Source organism: Odocoileus virginianus, chromosome 9 (genome assembly GCF_023699985.2).
Source record: "Odocoileus virginianus isolate 20LAN1187 ecotype Illinois chromosome 9, Ovbor_1.2, whole genome shotgun sequence".
NCBI classification, from domain to species: Eukaryota; Metazoa; Chordata; class Mammalia; order Artiodactyla; family Cervidae; genus Odocoileus; species Odocoileus virginianus.
The window spans coordinates 37,232,775-37,249,913 of NC_069682.1; the positions used below are offsets into that span (position 1 = coordinate 37,232,775).

Sequence of the window (17,139 nt, forward strand, 5' to 3'; positions counted from 1 at the left end):
TTGGAAATCAGACATGAGACACCGTGAATATTTTTCTACATGGATTTGGTCCACTTTTGAGCATCGAAAAGGCAAAGATGACTGACCTTGTTAATGTACCATATTCTACCTGACCATGTGTGTGAAGGGGTGTGTGTGCATATGTGTGTATGTGTGTAGTGCATATAATCTAGAAAGATTTGAGAGCTTACAAAGAACAAAGGGACAGGCTTGAAATATGCCACAGACAGCTTGAAAGTGTGATATTTATTACCAAACTTGTTGAAAACCAAATTGACTTTGGAGCCCAATTTGAGTTCTGATTTTTGGCCCTTTTATCTGAAATTAAAACTTTTCAACAAGGAAAGCTTTAATTGAATTTCCATAGAAAGAACATACATGGAACCATATATAGTTCTTGATTTTCTTTTAAAATCGAAATTGGGCCCTATATTGCAAAGATGTGTTCTATAAAGTAATATTTGATGGCCAAGTCACCCAAGAAAATGGGGGAAAGATGATCTTCTAAAGGTTTGGGGTTTTTTATTTCCTCCTGGAGCACTTAGTCTAGATACGGTTGATTTCCGCTTTCTATGACTATGATTTGAAATACGACTTTTCTGAACTTTGTAACCTTATTTGAAGGAAAGCATTTTAAGAGCAAGGGATAAAATTCAATTAACTGAGATGACAGAAAATAATCTACTAAGTGAACATATCAGGCAACTGGAAGCTTTCATACCTTTCAAAAAGGAAATAACTTATTTCTTGCCTTGCTATCTAATGACACAGGAGTTTATTTCTCTTGAAGCTGTTACAAATCTACCTAATGAAGCCTAAATGCTGCTACCAAGCAATTAGAGTTTTTATTGTGTCACCGATTTCCTTCATTTCCACAGTTGCTGATAACCATTAGCCAATACCGTCTCATCTAAGAATGCATGTGTGCGCGCGCGCACGCACACACACACACACACACACACACACACACAAACAGACAGGCTCCAGTTGGCTGTGAAACGTAACAGCTCCACTGACAGCTTAGGCACTTCTGTGAGTGTACTGCTGCAGACAGACACCAAACTTGAACTGTTTTGCATAGATCATTCATTAAGGCACTTGTGCTGATTCAGGCTCATTTGCTGTTCTCTGGGTACTGGTGGTGCTAGCAGTAAAGAACACGCCTGCCAATGCATATAAGAGACCTGGGTTCAATCCCAGGATGGGACAATCCCCTGGAGAAGGGCGTTGCAACCCACTCCAGTATTCTTGCCTGGAGAATCCCAAGGACAGAGAAGCCTGGTGGGTTACAGTCCACGGGGTCACAAAGGGTTGGACACTACTGAAGTGACTTAGCATGCACACACATACTATTTATTTCATAGATGTTGAAATTTACTCACACACACACATGCACAGAGCAAACTGTATTCTCTAAATGGCCGCTTCACTATTACCTGTCCTACATGCTCTTCTAGAACCTTGCCACTCCCTCATCAGGAAGTGGGATCTAATCCATTGGCCCTTCCATTTTTTCAAAAAGATTTTTTTTATGTGGATCATTTTTTAAAGTCTTTATTGAATTTGTTACAATAGTGCTTCTGTATTATGTTTTGGTTTTTTGGGTGCAAGACATGTAGGATCTTAGCTCCCCAATCAGGGATTGAACCTGCACCCTGCCTTGCACTGGAAGATGATGTCTTAACCACTGGACCATTGGAGAAGTCCCTCCACTTGTCCTGGATCATGAGCTGGCTTGTAACATACCTTTACCCTCAGAGGCCACCATGCTGTGGGGAAGCCCCAACAAGCCCATGCAGACAGATCACCAGGGAAGAGAAGGAGATTTGATCCATCTCCAGCCACTCCAGACATCCATCTGTTCAGCCTGCTCCAGCCACCCATTGATGGCAATAGCATGAAAAATGTGTCCAGCAAAGCCTTCCTGAACTCTTGACCACAGAAACCACAAGTTGGTAACAAAATGGTACTTTGAAATTAAGCCAGTCATTTCGGCATATTACCCATCAGTGTGTAACCAGAGCCGTGCATCCTGAGAGTGTGAGTGTAGTTAGAACATTGCCGCACATACACTCCTCTCCTGAACAGATAGAGCAGACGGTACTGGCACAGTTCACACCAGCTGTCGACTTCTTGCTAAAAGCCACGGTCACTCTGCCTGGGGACTTTCGTGGCTGCAGCCCCCCATGGCCGGGAAGGAGCAGACCAGAGTACTAGGGAGGAATTATCTCTTCTGTTAGTCACTCAATCGTGTCTGACTCTGCGGCCCTATGATCTGTAGCCCACTCTGTCCATGGAATTCTCTAGGCAAAAATACTGGAGTGGGTTGCCATTCCCTTCTCCAGGGGATCTTCCCAACCCAAGGATCGAACCTGGGTCTGCTGCATTGCAGGTGGATTCTTTACTGTCTGAACCACCAGGAAACCCCAATTACCTCCAAGGAAGCCCTAATGAATGGAAAATGGAAGTTATCTTGGAAAATGGCCCAACTCTTTGCCCTTCAGATGGGAAGACTCCAAAGCACATACTACCCCAGCCTCCCAGGTGCTCACAGTGGCCGTGGACTTGACATCGATCTTCTGGCTACCTTCCCCCACCTGCCTCACAGCCCGGCCCCCCCACCTACTGGTGCTTCATGGGGTCACACCAAACACTTGCCCACAAATCCTCACCTCAGGGTCTGCTTCTGTGGGAACCCAGCCAAAGATGATGGGGAATCAGGCTGAAGGGCTGCAGGGGGTGGTGTCAACTGAGACCCCAGCTCTTCAGCTGCTGCTTCAGATCCAATGAAGCCCTGAGGTGCCTGTGTTCCTTCTGAGAGTAGATCAGGAAAGGAAATAAATCATCTACATTCACGCTCCATATCAGACAACCAATAGATATGCATGTGAACATCCACACAAATTTACAAATAAGGCATGTGTCCTGAATGCGCAATTTCATAAAAAGCAAACTTTACCCTTTCTGATCGAAATTTGGAAATATTTAAGTCACTAAAAGGTATTGCATATTAACTGTATGCCCAGTGCTCTGACAACCAATGCGATACTGGCAAGAGAAAAGGCACCCCCAAAGTCACAGCACTTGGAATATGGCTGGAGAAGTGACAAGGACCCACAGCAAAAACACAGGCATCGTGCGTGAGGGGGAAGGACCCTCCACGCCAGGCAATGACATCAGTGCAGTGATGTCACTCACCCTTCTATTCCCGGGGAGTCCCTGCAGGCTGGTGGAAAGAGGAATTGAGCACAGCTAAGCTCATGGGAACCCAAGTGGTTCACTCAGTAGCTCACTGAAGACCACACCTCCACAGTAATTGCCATTCAAGTGCCTCCTCCATGTCAGACCGTCTTCAAGGGCTTTGTATCTGCAAGGTGCTGGCGCTTCATGAACAGGGCACTGCTCCTGCAGCAACTGCATGATGCAAAGCTGCATAATTCAGCGCTAATCCCAAGACAGAGGTGTTTCTGATTGCCCCTTACATGGTAACAGTCTAAACCACCGTACAATCCGCCAAACCTGTCAGCTTTGAAATGACACCATTCTGATTAATTTTTATTTCAAGGAGACTTGCCTTATTTCAAATTGGGGGCAAATACACAAAACAACTAATATTTTATATTCTAACTAAGTTAAACTCATAAAAATGTGTTCCCAGTACTTGTCATTTTATGCTAATAATTAATTTAAATTAATAGAAATATGGAAAACAAACTTATGGTTACCAGAGGGGAAGGGTGAAAGGGATAAGTTGGGAGATTGGGGCTGACATATGCATACAACTGTATATAAAATAGTGAACTGATAAATAGCCTGCTATACAGCACAATACTCTGTAATGAACTACATGGGTAAAGAAGCTTTTTAAAAAAGAGTGGGTATATGTGTAACTGATACGCTTTGCTGTACACCTGAATCTAACACAATGTTGTTAATCAACGATATGCCAATAAAAATTTTTAAATAGTAAAATAATACTTCTATAATACTTATAAAGAGCTTCCTGTTTATTGTATTTACTGTGGTTGTGTTTAGCAGAGATGTTAACTCATTTAATCTACTACAAAGTAGATGTTACTATCATTCCAGTTTATAGATGGAAAATACCTAAATCAGATTGACTATATTCTTTGCAGCCAAAGACAGAGAAGCTCTATATAGTCAGTAAAAACAAGATCAGGAGCTGACTGTGGCTCAGATCATTAACTCCTTATTGCAAAATTCAGACTTAAATTGAAGAAAGTAGGGGGAACCACTAGACCATTCAGGTATGACTTAAATCAAATCCCTTATGATTATATGGTGGAAGTGAGAAATAGATTTAAGGATTAGATCTGATAGAGTGCCTGAAGAACTGTGGATGGAGGTTCATGACATTGTGCAGGAGGCAGTGATCAAGACCATTCCCATGGAAAAGAAATGCAAAAAGGCAAAATGGTTATCTGAGGAGGCCTTACCAATAGCTGAGAAAAGACGAGAAGCGAAAGGCAAAGGAGAAAAGGAAAGATATACCCAACTGAATGCAGAGTTCCAAAGAATAACAAGGAAAGAAGAAAGCCTTCCTCAGTGATCAATGCAAAGAAATACAGGAAAACAATAGAATAGGAAAGACTAGAGATCTCTTCAAGAAAATTAGAGGTACCAAGGGAACATTTCATGCAAAGATGGGCACCATAAAGGACAGAAATGGTATGAACCTAGCAGAAGCAGAAGATATTAAGAAGAGGTGGCAAGAATACACAGAAGAACTATACAAAAAAGATATTCACAACCCAGATAACCACGATGCTGTGATCACTCACCTAGAGCCAGACATCCTGGAATGTGAAGTCAAGTGGGCCTTAGGAAGCATCACTACGAACAAAGCTGGTGGAGGTGATGGAATTCCAGTTAAGCTATTTCAAATCCTAAAAGGTGATGCTGTGAAAGTGCTGCACTCAGTATGCCAGAAAAATTGGAAAACTCAGCAGTGACCACAAGACTGGAAAAGGTCAGTTTTCATCCCAGTCCCAAAGAAAGGTAATGCCAAAGAATGCTCAAACTACCGCACAATTGCACTCACCTCAGATGCTAGCAAAGTAATGCTCAAACCCAGGCTTCAACAATACGTGAACCATGAACTTCCAGGTTTTCAAGCTGGATTTAGAAAAGGCAGAGGAACCAGAAATCAGCTTACCAACACCCACTGGATCATCGAGAAAGCAAGAGAGTTCCAGAAAAACATCTACTTCTGCCTTATTGACTACGCCAAAGCATTTGACTGTCTGGATCACAATAAACTGTGGAAAACTCTTCAAGAGATGGAAATACCAGACCACCTGACCTGAGAAATCTGTATGCAGGTCAGGAAGCAACAGTTAGAACTGGACATGGAACAACAAACTGGTTCCAAACCGAGAAAGGAGTACATCAAGGCTGTATATTGTCACCCTGCTTATTTAACTTATATGCAGAGTACATCATGAGAAATGCCAGGCTGGATGAAACACAAGCTGGAATCAAGATTGCCGGGAAAAATATCAATAACCTCAGATATGCAGATAACACCACCCTTATGGCAGAAAGCGAAGAAGTAAAAAGCCTCCTGATGAAAGTAAAAGAAGCAAGTGAAAAAGATGGCTTAATATTCAACATTCAGAAAACTAAGATCATGACGTCTGGTCCCATCACATCATGGCAAATAGACAGGGAAACAATGGAAACAGTGAGAAACTTTTATTTTGGGGGGCTCCAAAATCACTGCAGATGGTGACGGTAGCCATGAAATTAAAAGGTGCTTGCTCCTTGGAAGAACAGCTATGACCAACCTAGACACCATATTAAAAAGCAGAGACATTACTTTGCCAACAAAGGTCCATCTAGTCAAAGCTATGATTTTTCCAGTAGTCATGTATGGATGTGAGAGTTGGACTATAAAGAAAACTGAGCACTGAAGAATTAATGTTTTTGAACCAGGGTGTTGGAGAAGACTCTAGAGAGTCCCTTGGACTTCAAGGAGATCCAACCAGTCCATCCTAAAGGAGATCAGTCCTGAATATTCACTGGAAGGACTGATGTTGAAGCTGAAACTCCAATACTTTGGTCACCTGATTCAAAGAACTGATTCATTGGAAAAGACCCTGATGTTGAGAAAGATTGAAGGTGGGAGGAGAAGGGGATGACAGAGGATGAGATGGTTGGATGACATCACTGACTCAATGGACATGAGTTTGAGCAAACTCCAGGAGTTGATGAAGGACAGGGAAGCCTGCCATGCTGCAGTCCATGGGGTCGCAAAGGGTTGGACATGAATGAGTGACTGAACTGAACTGAACTGATAGATAGAAAAAACTGAGGCAAAAAGAGGTGAAGAAGCTTGACACAGTTAAACAACTGACAGGCAGTGATTGTACAACTGTGTACAGCCAAGCAGTCTGGCCCTAGAACCTACTACATTCTCAACCACCAGGCTCTACTTACGCATTTCATCTGCAAAACGACATCGTGATGGAGGCACTGCTTTCCCATTTTACTGATGAGAAAGCCAAGCCAGAAATCCAACTCACTTCTTGCCTCAAGCTCTGCTGCATCTTAGCTGCTATCTTCCAGCTGTATCTGCACTGAGACAGACCTGATCCAGCCCTCACCAAGGCTGCCAAACACTTTTCATTCAACCCAGACATGGACAAATGAAAGAATCCACATTTACTCTGAAATGTGATGAGACACAGGGAAGCTAATTGGGTTCACATGAGTATGAGAAGTCACTTCAGTCATGTCCAGCGCTTTGGTACTCTATGGACTGTGGCCTGCCAGGCTCCTTTTTCCACTGGATTCTCCAAGCAAGAATACTGGAGTGGGCTGCCATGTCTTCTTCCAGGGAATCTTCCCAACACAGGGATTGAGCCCACCTCTCTTATCTGTCCTGCATTTGCAGGCATGTTCTTTACCACTAGGGCCATCTGGGAAGCAGTTGGGTGACCTTATGTCAGTAAGAGGAAGCATATATTAAGTCCCTGAACAGACCAGGCAGTGTTATGGGCACCTTCCACCTGTCAGCTCCTTGAAATTTCCTAACGCCAAATGAGGCAGGCACACTGCCTGCCCTTCCACCGGACAGTTGTCTCAGAGGCCAACAGGTGGGATGGAGGTGAGGCTGCTCCTTGGTAGGAGATGGAGGCAGGCTCTCAGGGGACTCCCTCGGAGCTGCTGATGCGCTGGGATGCGTGGTGTGGGAGGGAAACCGAGGCCAGGTAGGCAGATGGCTCAGAGGAGAGCAGCAGCTACCCGAGGATGCCCAGAGGCGAAAAAGCAGGTCGAAGGCTTCCTTCACTGTTTCGCAGATGATCTGGGGCGCCGGGTCAGAACCGCTTGTGGGCATCCTTCCCAAGGACCAGCAGGCTAACTCCGGGGCGCCAGGCGGAGCGGCCTTTAGAGGGCGGGGGTGAGCAGGTCCCAGGGACGAGGAGGTGGGATGTGGATCACAGCCGCCAAGAGGACTGGGACGGGACAAATGGCACAGTCAGGGGTTGCCTTATGGGATCTTCACTCCCTTCTGCCTCTGGTGAGCACCTGTACCAGGATGGTCGCAAGGGCTCCACCTGCAAGGGGTTGGGGTTACACCTGCACCGCTGGGCAGTGTGGCAACAGCTGGGATTAAAAGGTGGGTCATGGTAGGCTGCCCTGGTGGCTCAGCTGGTGAAAGAATCCGCCTGCAATGCGGGAGACCTGGGTTTGATCCTGGGTCAGGAAGATCCCCTGGAGAAGGAAATAGCCATTTCCCACTCCAATATTCTTGCCTGGAGAATCCCATGGACAAAGGAGCCTGGAAGGCTACGGTCCTTGGGGTAGCAGTCAGGCACGACTGAGTGACTATCATTCATTCACTCACTCATGGGCTTTAAGGAGGGCACAGTGGGTGTGCAATCCACGTAAAGAAGTGTGAGAAAGGAGATTTACCAAACTGTTCTTGGCAGTCGTCTCTGGGAAGCAAAAGAATTTCTTTTTCTTCAGGTATTGTTTAGCTTTTTTTTTTTTTTTTTGGAACAATTATGTGATTTTTTTGCAAAACAAAAAACAGGAAAGCTATATCAAAAGAAGAAATCGTCACATTTGACTCCTTCATTTCACAGATGAGCAAATGAGGCTTGGGTCAGTGCTCGTGGACGGGGGCTCAGAAACACGTCTTCATTGTGAGCACAGGACTTGGTACCACTTAGCCTTGGGGATGTGATGGATGTCACCTACAGGCCGGACTCAGAAGACAAGGAACACACCAGACAAGGGAGCCCGCATAAGGGGCAACAAAGAGGAGCCTGTTGTCCGGATCTGTTGACTTAACTTCTATGTCTGAAAGAACATGGGTTTCCGTGGTTTTGAAATGAGCAACTGCCAGTCTGAACACAGGTTTTCTAAACATATCCAACCACTTCTCTTGAACCTATGCTTGGGAGTGAAATTGCTGGTATCCACGTGTTTAGTTTCAATAAAAAAAACTACCCCGTAGTTTACAAGAGTTATTAATTTTTAATAACTTGTGAATATGAGTTTATACAGTCAATTTAATGAAAATCAAGTGAGCAGCTGTACAGTACTATAGCTGTTTTTATGTTAGGATGGTAGGAGGCAATCTTGGTCCCTGTGTTTCCCTCGGAGGCAGTGACCTCTGGGAGGCAGGATCCTCCAGGAACACGGCCTCCAGTTGTGTTGGGACCTCTCCCTGGTCCGCACAGAACATCTTCCTCAAGGAAACGGGGAGCAGAGGGACTTCCCTGGTAGTCCAGTAGTTAAGACTCCAGACTTCCAATGCAGGAATGTGGGTTCAATCCCTGATCAGGGAACAACATATGATCCTGCATGTCGGGGAGTGTGGCCAAATATAAATAAAACAAAGCACTCTTTTATCAGAAATCAGAAATAGAAATTTTTTAAATTACAGATAAAGAAGGCAAACTTTTATATTAAAAAAAAAAGAAGAAGAAGACAGGGACCAGAGGAAAGACCACAGTTGGCAACCCAAATGGTGATTTTCTGTTGGCCAGGGTGGCTAGACTTAGAGCATCTTTGGGCAAATAAGAAAAGTCACCACATGGGGAGATGACTGAGGTCCCTTCTGGGTGCACCCATCAGCAAAAGGCCCCCCTTCTCTGCTGCTCCAGCCCCCCGCCAATGCTCAGGTTGGGAAACAGACCAGGCAGGCCCGGAACGCAGCGTCCACTGGCCCCTCTCCTGAGCAGGAGCCCTGGACCCCCACAGCACTCGGGGACCCCGCTGGACACTGTTCTGCTGAGACCAGGGTATGTGTCAATGAGGGGCAAGAACCATCTTAAAATGGGATGGGACCTGGTAAACAACCCCCAGCAGCTAGACAGCTGTAACAGACAAGGTTGCCTCTCCTACCCACTGCTTCTCAGGCCTGTCCTTGACCTGTGGCCAGTGGTCCAGGCCACCTGCCTTAGTTTGCAGTTCCCCCAAACCCCCAGAGCCTGAAACAAGGACTTGGGTTCTGAACATTTGTTTGGGAACTGATCAGCCCTGTGAGGAAGTGATGACAATCAGGCTCCAGGGAAGGTATCACCCAGGCCTCCATCGACCCAAGGCCTTCAGCGGGGCCAAGACACTGGAAGGTTTTTTTCCCTAGTTCCCACCGCTCACTGGTCGAAGGTTGCTCCTGGTGTGTTAACTCACTGGCACTGGTCATCTGCCCATGGAAGGAAGTTTACTGCACGCGGAAGCAGCCTGCAGGCCACCTCTGGGGTAGGGCTGAGCGAGCATGGGCAGGGTACCAACAGCATCTGAATTCTCACGGGGGACTTCCTTGGTGGTCCAGTGGTTAAGAATTCACCCTCCAATGCAGGGGGTGTGGGTTCAATCCCTGGTTGGGGAGCTAAGATCCCACAAGACTCAAGGCCAAAAACACCAAAATATAAACAACAGAAGCAGTATTGTCACAACTTCAATACAAACTTCAAAAATGGTCCTTATCCAAAAAAACTTCCTGAGTGTCAACAAGCTGAGCCAACTCAGTTTGGCTCAGAAAATCATGCAGTGTTGCTGAGATCAATAGTTTCTCATCTGAGAGGTAGGAAAACTAGGAATGAGCTAATGACCACTGTTTTTTCGCATGAAGAAAGGAAAGTAAGCCAAACACCCATGTAGAAAAGGTGGAGGATGTTTTGCAGATCCTCTCAGAAACACACTTGAAAGTCCATTTAAAATCCTAAATAAATACCCTTAGAAACATACTCAAGTTTCTCAGTAGTTAACAATTTTCTCATGTCTGTGGATTGAATACCTATCTTAAAGCTAAGATTTAATCTATCCAGTATGCTGGTGTTTCAGCTGGCATTCTGATCACCTATTTGGAAACTGCTACTGAACCTGCCTGCCAAGCAGAAGACTCAGGTTCGATCCCTGGGTCAAGAAGATCCTCTGGAGAAGGGGATAGCCACCCAATTCAGTATTCTTGCCTGGGAAATCCCATGGATAGAGGAGCCAGGTGGGCTACAGTCCAAGTGGCTGCAAAAGAGTCAGACATGACTTAGCAACTGAGCACACACGTGCGGTGTACTAGCAGTTCATCTACCTTTTTATTTTATATTTCCTGTTTGGTCCATTTTCTTTTCTTTTTTCCCTCCATTTCAATAGACTAAATTAACTCCTATTTAAAATGAAGTCCCTTCATTCTTTTTTATGGTTGCATATTATTTCATTGTATGAATATGCTATAATTTATTCAATTCATCCATTATCAATAGACATTCGAGTCTTTTCCAACTGTATTCCAATCATATTTTATTTTAAATAGTGAGAAACATTGTTCGTACTTCACAATTCAAATTTGTCTTGCAGGTTTACCTTTCTGGGTGATGTTGGCTTCAAGAACTGATAGATTCTTTCATAAGTTCTGTCTTAGCCTCTGTTCTCCAAATGTGGTCCCTGAGATGAGCATTCCTGTGAACACGGCTTTCTAAGCCCTGAGGCCGGGTAAAACCAGTGTGAGAGTCAGACAGGAAAGGAGGCTGGGCCAGGTGCAGCATCTAGCAAATCACCTGGGAAAGGACCTTGCTATGGTCCAACAGGGGAACTGTTGGGGACAGTACAGTACCTCCTCTGCATGTCCTGATGAGGGCAAGAAGCTGCTCCCATCTAACATTGCATGGGCCACCCAAGGAGACATAAATCCATAATGTCTCTTCCCAAGGAGTCAGAAATCCCAGCCACCTCTGCTGACCATCAGAGTAGAGGAACCCTGAGGGAGCTTTCTAACCTCTTCAATTTTCAGCCTGAAAACAAATGATTGGCTTTAAGGTAAGCAGGGCTTGCATGAATGTTAAGTCTCTTTAGTCATGTCCGACTCTTTACAGCCCCATGGACTATAGCCTGCCAGACGCCTCTGTCTATGGGATTCTCCAGGCAAGAATATTGGAGGGGGTTGCTCTTCCCTCCTCCAGGGGATCTTCCCAGCCCAGGGATTGATCCTGCATCTGTTATGTCTCCTGCATTGGCAGGCGGGTTCTTCATTACCTGAGAAGCCCTAAGGTGAGTCTATGCCAACGCTTGCCTGCACCATTTATAGGTCATGTGGCTATAGGCAAGACATCATTTAACCTTTCTTCTCTCTCTCTCTCTCTTTTTTTTTTTTTTTTTTTGTCGTATGGAAACTTATCTCCCCCACCAGGGATTGAACCTGTGCCCTCTGCAGTGTAAGTGTGGATTCTTAACCCCTGGACTGCTAGGGAAATACCCAGTTGATCTTCTTAAGTCACATTTTTCCTCACCTGTAACTGGGGATGATAATAGTAATAGTTCTTACAGCAGAAATCTTAGCACAGAGGCTGGCACAGAGTAAGTGGCACTCCAAGTTCCTGTCCTTATATATGACTCAGCAGAACTTTTTAAAAACAAAATCTGAAAGACTTTGAGCTGCTTAAGCAACCACCAGAAAGCACCTTACAAAGCAAAGACACCGGTGTATTTATTATTTATATAAAACACCTAAACGGGAGAAAAGTCTCATAAATCATGAGTTGCTGTTTTCCTCAGCCTCTACAATAGCCATATTCTTTTATGAAACACTGGACCGTATTAAACTGCTCGGGTCTTTGAAATTTGTAAATCTGTACAAATTTCACTTTGGAAACAGCTCTTTATGTGTACTGTCACTTAAATCACAAATTATGGTTGGTAAAAAAGATTTTAATTCACATAAATTCACTGGTAAAATCCTCACACCAAGAGGATTTGCACATCTACAGTGAGGCCACTGAAAGTTATTCCAGTTGGCTACATCCTCTTAGGGTGATGAAGTATTAGGACTGAGTGGAAGCTGAGTGTTAGTTGCTCAGTTGTGTCTGAATCTTTGCAACCCCAAGGACTGTAGCCCATCAGGCTCCTCTGTCCATGGAATTCTCCAGGCAAGAATACTGGAGTGGGTTGCCATTCCCTTCTCCAGGGTGGAAGGTAAGAAGAGAAGAATAGCTCAGTTCAGTCGCTTAGTCGTGTCTGACTCTTTGCAACCCCATGGACTGCAGCACACCAGGCTCTTCTGTCCACCACCAATTCCTGGAGTTTACTCAAACGCACGTCCATTGAGTCAGTGATGCCATCCAACCATCTCAGGCTGTGTCATCCCCTTCTCCTCCCACCTTCAATCTTTCCCAGCATCAGGGTCGTTTCAAATGAGTCAGCTCTTCACATCAGGTGACCAAAGTATTAGAGTTTCAGCTTCAGCATCAGTCCTTTCCAATGAATATTCAGGATTGATTTCCTCTAGGATGGACAGGTTTGATCTCCTTGCAATCCAAGGAACTCTCAAGAGTCTTCTCCAACACCACAGTTCAAAAGCATCAATTCTTCGGTGCTCAGCTTTCTTTATAGTCCAATTCTCACATCCAGACATGACTACTTGAAAAACCATAGCCTGAACTAGACGGACCTTTGTTGGCAAAGTAATGTCTCTGCTTTTTAATATGATGTCTAGGTTGGTCATAGCCTTTCTTCCAAGGAGTAAGCGTCTTTTAATTTAGTTTAGTTGTGTTTCTTCAAAAGCAGACCCTGGGGACTTCCTTGGGTCTGGGGACTTTCCTTGGTCCAGTGATTAAGAATCCACATTGCAATACAGGGGACATGGGTTCGATCCCTAGTCAGGGAAATAAGATCCCACACGCCACAGAGCAACTAAGCCCATGTGCCACTAATAGAGAGTCTCCAAGGTACAACCAAGGATCCTGAGTAACACAACAAGGATCCACGGGCCAGACCCAAGGCAGTCAAATAAATAAATAAATATTCAAACAAGCAAACAAAGCAGATCCTGGGCAAGGACTTGAGTGCATGTAGTTTATTTGGGAGGTGGTTTACTCAAGGATCTCCAGGGAAACGTATCAATAGGAAATTACATATAATGAGGAACTGGTTCCCACCATTGTGGAGTGTGAGAATTTCCCTGATCCTGTCTCTTTCCTAGAGACCAGGAAGGTTGGTGAGGTGATTCAGGAGACGTAGGCAGGAGAGGATGAGATGGTGTCCAAGCTCAACAGTGAGGCAGGAAATAAAAGGGGGCGGCATATTTCTTCTGCATTTTGTTCTCTTTAGGCCCTCTCTGGATTGGATGTTGTCCACCCGCTCTAGGAAAGGCAGCCTACTGAGTCTATCTGTTCAAATGCTAATCCCCTCTGGAACCACCCTCACAGATCACCCAGAAGTAATGTTTAATCTGGGTACCACATGGCCAGTCAAGCTGACATATAAAATTAACCATCATGGGAGGTGGCTACAGGAAACTCAAGGAAGGGAGACAGGAAGTGAGAGAGAAAAGGAGAACAGTATTAATGAGACCCTCTAAGAAACCCTGGAGAACACATCCGCAGGGAGGGAAGCTGGGGTATTGATCCACCAGCTCCCAGGCTCCTTTTGTTGGGACTTACCCCAGAGTTATTGAATCCTCGACACTCACAGTTTGCTGTACAAGTGGGTTGACCAAACTCATGGGATGCTGAAGAAGGCTTCTGAGAAGAAAAGCAGGGAGATAAAGATGCCTGAGGTGGGAAGGTCACAGTATACACAGGACCTGTCCAATGCGACTGCAAGTGAACTCATGGATTGAGGGAACATGGGATCGGATACCCAGAGCTCCTGCTACAAATGCCTTGAAAACCTATCATGACTTCAGGACCCAGCGAAATGTAGTATCTCATGAACCCAACTTTTACTTATTACAGGAAGCAAACTATTACTCTAACGTTGTCACTTCTAAAATTTCATTCCATGAAACAATCCTTCAGAAGTATGCTCTAAGAAGGCCATTATGAATAGTCATGTTTCCTCTTGCAAAGAACAATTTCTTAATCCTGTTCTCCTTAGCCACATGACAAAAAAAAAACCATTGTAACTTCAGCAGATAATACACCCCGAGTCAATAGCAGATATGTCATAAATTAATGCCAGCACCAGTACAACATTTCGGTCACCATATCTGTTACAGAAAAATCTAAATGTGTTAACATCATCCAATAACTCTGCCCTCAAGTTTTCCAGGCCATTTAATTATTAAATTCCTCTTTGGAAAGGGATCTCTATTGTAAGCAATTCAGACTTTGGTGGATGGCAGGGTTTTTTCTGAGGTCACCAGAGCTTTTAATCGCTGCCTAAAGTGTATCCCGTGTTGATTAAGATACCCCAGATTAACTAGATTTAGCCCAGGCAATCACACTCCATTCAGTAGGGCTCATCTCTGGTGAGTCGTGGACATTAATGACAGTTGCAAGAGCTCAAATATTATATAATCACTAATTACATTCTGTGCAATTAGCGGCAGCTCATCAGTGTGAATCACTAATGGCTGATCACCCTGTTCTCTCTGGGAAGGGAGAGATGGACTGCCTCGTTTCCTGATTGTATTAGCATAGACACAGACACTGTTAATGAACGTGGGTGACCGTGAAGAGGCACCACGTCTGCACTGTGATGGACAAAGGCAAGAGAAGGGCTTGATGGCCATGGACACTTCATGCTGAACCTCAAAGCGGCATGTTTATGGTTTGTCACTGTGATCACTCCCCACCTTCCAAATGGAAAAGACACACAACATTCTGGCCAAACAGCTGCTAAAATACTTGCAAACAACGCCAACTAAAGAAACACACACACACACACACACACACACACACTTGAGTGTTTCTTTTTCTTTTTTTTTAAAGACTCTTTTTACATGGACCACTTTTAAAGCCTTTTATTGAATTTGTCACAACACTGCTTCTGTTTTATGTTCTGGTTTTGTGGCCACCCGCAAGGCATGTGAGATCTTAGTTTCCCTACCATGGATCAAGCCTGCACCCCTTGCCTTAGAAGGCAAAATATTAAGTCTAAACCACTGGACTTCCAGAGATCCAAGCTCTGAGGATCATTTGGACATGAAGCCTGTGACACAGTGGGAAGAACACCTCTGAAATGGTGATGCACTTCTCTGACATTTTTAACCCTGTCTATGTCAGGTCTTATTAGCTGCTCGGGCCCCCATAACAAAATAGCACAGCCTGGGTTGCTTCAACAGCAGAATTTTCTTCTCTCACATTTCTGGAGTCCGGAAGTCCAAGATCAGTCTGTCTGTAGGGGTAGTTTTTCTGAAGCCCGTCTCCCTTGTTAACAGAAAGCCACCTTCTCACTGAGTCTTCACACGGCCTTTCCTCTGTGTGCATGCTGGTCTCAGGTCTCTCCTTGTGCCCACATTTATTCACTTATAAGGATACGGGTCATGTTGGATTAGGGCCCACTTTAGTGACCTCACTGTAACAGCATTACCTCTTTAAAGGCCCTGCCTCCATGTACAATCACATCCTGAGGTGCTTCGGAGTAAGGGTTTCAACACAGGAATGCAGGGGCACACAATTCAGACAATGAAGCCAGTATGTGCATAAACTAAATCTATGCTAATCCAAGAAATTCTTGCTGGAAGATGGGTACTGGGCTTGGATTGCCTGAACCCTACATTGGAAGACAAGTCTTAATGACTGGACCTCCAGAGATCCAAATTCTGTGGGTCTGTGGGACATTCAAGCATGAAGCTTGTGACAAAGTAGGAAGGGCACCTCTGAAATGGTGATACACTTCTCTTATTTTTTAACACTCTCTGTGTTGGCCTTAGGTGAGAGGTTAACCCTTAATGAGAGCTGTTCTGTCCAGAACAGCTGCCCATGGTCATGTGATTGCTGAGCACTTCAAATAGGGCTAATGCCACTGAGGAACTGAATTCTTCATTTCATTTTAAATCATTTGTCTTCAAACTGAAGTGTAAAACATGTTTTTCTGTGAAATGCAATTTTATAGTTTTGATAGATATCCATTTTACTTTAACTATTTTTGGGGAACACAGGAAATAGGATTTATTTGTGATTGTGAGTAATGAGGCTGACGCCAAGGCTCCCGTGAGCAAAAGACCCACCATTCGTCCAGGGGAACATGATTAGGGGTGTATTTGGCCCCACAGCCATCCAGGATAAGCTGCTTTTCTGCCACCATGTCTTCAAACTCATCTGCTTTAAACTTAGTAAATACCCACTCCTTGGAGATGTGGGTTTTCTGGGAGGCCAGGGCCCCCTGTTGAGGGCCTCAATCACATGCTCTTTGTTCTGCAGCTTCGACATTATGACTTGGCCAATGTGGACCCTGGCCACTATGCCCTGGGGCTTTCCAAAAGCACCACACATGCCTGTCTGGAGCTAGACTGGGTGCAGAATGCCAGTCATGAATGTCCACTGGAAAGGTCTGTCTCCAGGGTCCCTTAGGGCAACCCATACAGGCAACAGGCTGAATACATTGTCAAGGAGGTTGCTGGTCTGTAGCCATTGCATGCCAGGCTCTCACGGGGAAAAGAGCACAGTCAGCTTAGTTGCCTGCAAATTACTTAAACTATTAAAAATGGTGTGTCTCAATTATGATGCCCAATCAGTGCAGAAAATACACTGACATTCAAAAGTCAAAATGAAAAACAGGTACACTATCTCATTAATAATTTTTATGGTGGTTATGTTTGAAATGAACACTTTCAATATGTTGGATTAAATGAAATACATGATTAAAATTAATTTACCTGTTTCAGAAACAGGCATATATACAGAGAACAAACAGATCATTGCCAGAGGGGAAAGGTTGGGAGGACAA

General features: G+C 44.6%; 1 non-coding gene across 1 annotated transcript; it reads right to left on the reverse strand.

Moving 5' to 3' along the window:
- Positions 1-16,741: 16,741 nt before the first annotated feature.
- Positions 16,742-16,877, reverse strand: LOC139036843 (small nucleolar RNA SNORA70). The gene has a single exon (XR_011489706.1). It is a non-coding gene; the product is annotated as a small nucleolar RNA SNORA70 (small nucleolar RNA).
- Between the last annotated feature and the right edge of the window lie 262 nt (positions 16,878-17,139).